The sequence below is a fragment of the Neophocaena asiaeorientalis genome, unplaced genomic scaffold, assembly GCF_003031525.2.
Source record: "Neophocaena asiaeorientalis asiaeorientalis breed wild unplaced genomic scaffold, Neophocaena_asiaeorientalis_V1.1 scaffold6, whole genome shotgun sequence".
Taxonomy (NCBI): domain Eukaryota; kingdom Metazoa; phylum Chordata; class Mammalia; order Artiodactyla; family Phocoenidae; genus Neophocaena; species Neophocaena asiaeorientalis.
In genome coordinates, this window is record NW_020174424.1 from 2,118,899 (window position 1) to 2,124,691 (window position 5,793).

General features: G+C 37.1%; 1 non-coding gene across 1 annotated transcript; it reads right to left on the reverse strand.

The window, feature by feature from the left end:
- Positions 1–447: 447 nt before the first annotated feature.
- On the reverse strand, positions 448–582 carry LOC112407387 (small nucleolar RNA SNORA70). The gene has a single exon (XR_003004735.1). It is a non-coding gene; the product is annotated as a small nucleolar RNA SNORA70 (small nucleolar RNA).
- Positions 583–5,793: the final 5,211 nt, after the last annotated feature.

The following is a 5,793-nucleotide window of genomic DNA, read 5'->3' on the forward strand; positions in this document are numbered from 1 at the left end:
TGGATTCTTTTTTTTTTTTTTTTAACAGGGAAAAGAAAGTAGAGTTTATTGGTGGGAATAGGGAGGGAGGGGGCAGCGCCAAGGCTCTCACGAGTGCAGGGCCCGCCATTTGTCCAGGGGGCCACGATTAGGGATGTACTTGACCCCACAGCCATCTGGAATGAGCCACTTTACTGCCACCATGTTTTCAAACTCATCTGCATTAAACTTAGTAAATCCCCACTTCTTGGAGATGTGGATCTTCTGGCGGCCAGGGAACTTGAACTTGGCCCTGCGGAGGGCCTCAGTCACATGCTCCTTGTTCTGCAGCTTGGTGCGGATAGACATTATGACCTGGCCAATGTGGACCCTGGCCACTGTGCCCTGGGGCTTTCCAAAGGCACCACGCATACCTGTCTGGAGCCTAGATTGGGGACAGCATGCCAGTCATTAATGTCCACTGGAAAGGGCTGTCTCCAAGGTCCCTTAGGGCAACCCATACAGGCAACAGGCTGCATACACTACCAAGGAGGCTGCTGTTTGCAGCCATTGCACACCGGGCCCCCATGGGGAAAAGAGCACAGTCGGCTTAACTGGCTGCAAAGGGCAGGTGGATTCTTAACCACTGCGCACCAGGGTAGTCCCCAAACTGGCTTAAACATAGAGTTGATTAGCACTTAGAAAAGAAACTGGAGATAACTCAGAGCAAGTTTCACAGATTAACCTTTTTTTTTTTTCCTGATAGGGCATCTATATTGGTAGATCAGAGATAGATAACTGATGTTAGTTAGGGATTTCAGAGAGTCATGTGTCAAAGTCTTTCATAATAGTTTGGTAGGCAAAATGGAGAAACCAAGGCAATGTGATAGTACAGATAAGACCAGCAACTCTATGATGGAAGGGATTGTCACTAACGTGTTCACTGCTATGTCTTCTCTATGCAACACAAAGCCTGACCCAGGCTCAAAAAATTTGCATTGATTTAGTAGTTAGGTGCATTCACTGATGTACCAAAACACATTGTTTTCTGGATCTCTGTCAACAGATTTTATTTTATTTGTCTCCGTATCTCCAGGGCATTAGAAAGTACCTGGCATACAGAAGTAGGCATTTAATAAAATGTGACAGATGAATGAATAAGTCTATAGATCTTCTATAAATTCTCACAAGGTTCTTTTCTTAGTCTTAACCTAGTCAATGTTCTGAACAATGACTTGGTTGAAGATACATTAAAACAAGGGATTATCAGTTATTACAATTGTATACATTAAAACAATTAACACATGAAATACAATGGACCAAAAGGACATAGATCAATACCTATATGACAAAATTTAATATCACTAAATGTATATTTTTAAAATGCACAAATGAAGGATAGCAGAGTTCCCAGAGTGAAGTAATTTACTCTGTAAGATATGACAGCTGTCATCAAAAAGACCACAAATAACAAATGTTGGCAAGGATATGGAGAAAAGGGAAACCTGTACCTTGTTAGTGGGAATGTAAATTGGTACAGCCACTATGGAGAACAGTACAGAGGTTCCTCAAAAGACTGAAAATAGAACTACCATATGATCCAGCAATTCCACTCCTGGGTATATATCTGAAGAAATGAAAACACTCTTAAGGGAAATCAGAAAATATTTTGAATTGAATTAAAATAAAAATATGACATACAAAAAATTGTGGTATACAGTGAAAGCAGTGTTTATAGGGTAATTACATCATTGCTTATTTATATTAGGAAAGAAGAAATGTAATCCACTATATTAATAGCCAAAAAAAACACATGATCATCTCAACTGATGCAGAAAAAAATGTTTGATAAATTCAACATCCATACCAGATAAAAACTCTCAGCAAACTAGGAATAGATGAATTCTTTCTCAATCTATTGAGAAAAGGCACGCTCAAAAAAAAACACAAACCCTACAGCTAATATCATACTAACTGATGAAAGACTGAATGTGTTCCCTCTAAGGTCAGAAATATTACAAGGATGTTCACTCTCACCACGCCAATTCAACATAATACTAGAACCCTTAACCAGTGAAATAAAGCAAGAAAAAAATGCACACAGGTTTGAAGGAAAAAATAGACTGTTTCATAGACAATGTGTAGAAAATCCCAAGGGAATCTATAAAAAACCTCCTAGATCTAAAAAGTGAATTTAGCAAGATCACAGGCTGCAAGGCCAAAAGACAAACGTCAATCATATTTTCATTTAGCAGCAATAAACAATTAGATACTGAAATTTAAAACACAATACCACTTACAGCAGCCCCCCAAAATGAAATATCTAGGTATAAATCGTGTAAAATATTTACAGGAACTGTATGCTGTAAACCTTATAACACTGGTTTTAAAATAGACCTAAGTAAATGGAGAGACATACTATATTCAAGGATTGGAAGACTCAGTAAAGATGCCAATTGATCTACAGGTTTAATGCAATTCCAGTCATAATCCCAGCGGGATTTTTGACATATATAGGAAATCTATGGGAAAGCAAAGGAACTAGAATAGCCACAATAATTCTGAAAAAGAGAAATAAATTTAGAGAAATCGCACTACTCTATTTTAAGTTTTACTACAAAGCTACAATAATCAAGAAAGTATATTATTAGCACAGGAATAGACACAAATCAACAGAACAGGATAGAGTCCAGAAATAAAATCACACATATATTAATTTTGACAAAAATGGAAAGGCGTTTAAATGGAGAAAGGATAGTTTTTCAATAAATGGTGTTTGAACAATTGGACATCCATATGCAAAAAAAAAGAACCTCAACCCATACCATGACTCATAAACAAAATTTATCAAAGTGGGTCATAGATCTAATTGTAAAACACAAAACTATACAATGGTTAGAAGAAAAAAAATAAAAAGAGATTCATGGCTTGGGTTTAGGTAGAGTTCTTGGACATGACACCAAAAACACAATCTCTAAAAGAAAAAAATTGATAAACTGGACTTCATCCAAATTAAAATTCCTATTCTATTATAGATATTCACTGTTAAGAGAATGAAAGACAACCTACAGACGGGGGGATATTATTGGCAAATCATATGTTTGTTAAAGACATATCTATTATATATATGTATATATATATATCTCTCAAAACTCAATAATAAAACAACTTAAAAGCTTGAGAAAAAACTTGAGCAGACATTTCACCAAAAAGGATATACAGAAGGCAAATTAGTATAGTCCAACATCTTTAGCCATTAGGGAAATGCAAATTAAAACCTGGATGAAATCAGTAAACACTTATTAGAATGGCTAAAATTTTTTAATACTGACAATACCAGGTACTGGCAAGTATGCAGAACAACTCTAACTCTCAAATATTGCTGGTGGAAAGTCATTTGAAAGTTTTTTTATAAAGTTAGGTGTATCTCAACAATTCCACTCCTCAGTATTTAGGAGAAATGAAATCTATGTTTGTACAAAAACTGGTACATGGTTGGTTACAGTAACTCTATAAAAATTGCCCAAAACTGGAAAAAACCAAGTATCTTTAAACTGGCAAAGAGATAAACAAGCAATGGTACATCCATACAATGTAATACTCAGCAATAGAAAGGAATGAACTATTGATACATGCAACAAGTTGAATGAATCACAAAGGCACTATGATGAGTGAAAAAAGCCAGTCCAAAAGTTACATACTGAATGATGCCAACTGTATGACATTCTTGAAAAGACAAAACTATAAGTGATAGGAAACAGACTAGTACTTTCCAGGGCTGAGAAGTCAGAGGAGGGTGTGATTACAAAGGTATAGTAGAAGGAAATTTGAAGGGGGGGGGGCGAGCGATGGAATTGTTTTGTATCTTGATTGTGGTGGTGGTTACACAAATCTATACATGTGTTAAGATTCACAGAACTGTTCACTAAAAATGTTAATTTCACTGTACGTTAATTTTTTAACTATACAAATTTAAAAAATAAGATATGACAGTTTTCATTGATCACAGTTCAGTATATGCCAAAAGTATGATGATTACCAAAACAAACAAAAAAAACAACAAACAAAAAACAACCAAACAACAACAACAACAAAACCCAGCTTGGGCTGCATTACTGGGAGAATTAAATTCAAATCAAAGAAAGTTATAGACTCATTAGACCCTAAATTGATCAGACCACATCTATAGTATTCTGTTCTATTCGGTCATTGATAAAATTAACTGTCTTGAGGAAGGAGACCACGATAGCTGGGGGATGGTGGAAAGAATTGAGATATTTAACTTGGAGTAAGGAAGGAATGACATGGTAACTCTCTCACTATAGGAAAATTGCCCATTAGTTTACTAAGTCTTATTCTTTACTACTCCTGAGGCAAAACTGGGTTCCCTAGAAAGTAGCTGCAAGAAGGCAGACCTCAAATCATTATACAGAAAAGCTTTATTATACTTCAAGATGGGAATAAATAAAATGACTTGCCTAGGTAAGCAGTGAGCTTCTCGTCATTGGAAATCATTGAAAATGTTTAAGCAGATGTTAAATAACCATCTATCAAGGTTATTGTCAAAGGGATTACCTCATTGAGTAGAAGATTGATCTCTTTAACCTCTAAGGTCTCTCCAAACCCACCTCCTTTATTCTAAATTATAAAGGATGTTGTAAATCACCCTCACCCCGTGTGTACCTCCAACTCCCTACAACTCATTACATTGTACATTATATAGAGTGCTCACAAAATCCCCATGGACTCCTCCTAACACTAACTGTCCCAAAAGAGCCTTCCAGGATGTTTTAATGATTTCCAACCAGCAACAGGGAAGATGTGCAGAACATGTTAAAAATTTAAAAATAAAAAAATTTCAAAAAATAAACTAAACTTGCGCATAGAACAAATAGGTAACTTCTAATAAGAATATATAGGGAATGTTTGGCCCTGCTCTATCTATGTTTGAAGAGTTATTGTATCATCCTAAAAATGGACTAATGTGAGGTTTGAGACCTATTTTGAGTTACCTTTGCTCTAGTCTAGAAAAGGAAACTGGGAAGTTTCATGTCTCAAAATTGACCAAAAAAAAAAAAAATGCCCCTATTCTTTCCTGTCCTTTTCAATTCTTTGAATCTCACTCATGTTTTACTCTTTCGTTTTTCTCAATCTGCGTTACCTAGGCCTAGACCTTTCAGAAGTCTACAAATTAAAAGCAAGAGCACCTGGTTAAGGCCATAGTGGGCAGCACAGCGGGCTTAGCAGACATCAAGCCAACAGGACTGGGATGAGGGGAAGGCTACGGAGGTCAGTTTAGTCTGGCAGGACATGAGTCAGGGCAACTGATTAGTACTGGTACTACCTGAAGTTGGAAGAGCAAAATTTAAAGCAGCAGATCAGGCATGGGTTAGACAGGACTTCAATCAGAGGTCTGGTGGTACTCCAATGATTGCAAGAGAGCCAAGTTGTGTTGTCCAGGTCCAAGGCTGTAATGATGCCTTCCCACATCAGAGTCCATAGGCCTACCTGGCTCTGAAATATTTACATCAATGCAACTTTACTCTTTTCAGAGTGCTTATGAAGGTATAATAGTTAGTTCCCTTTATGAGTCCATTATAGAATCAAAAAAACCTGCTTGGCAGACAAAAATGATTTATGGTATTAGAAGTCAGGTCACTTATGTGGCAGGTAATCACTGAAAGGGAGCATAGTCGGGGGTTCTGGGGTGCTGGATACATTTCTTGATCTAAGTGCATCTAGATTTTTTTTTTTTTTCGGTACGCCGGCCTCTCACTGTTGCCGTCTCTCCCGCTGTGGAGCATAGGCTCCGGGCGCGCAGGGCTCACGGGCCCA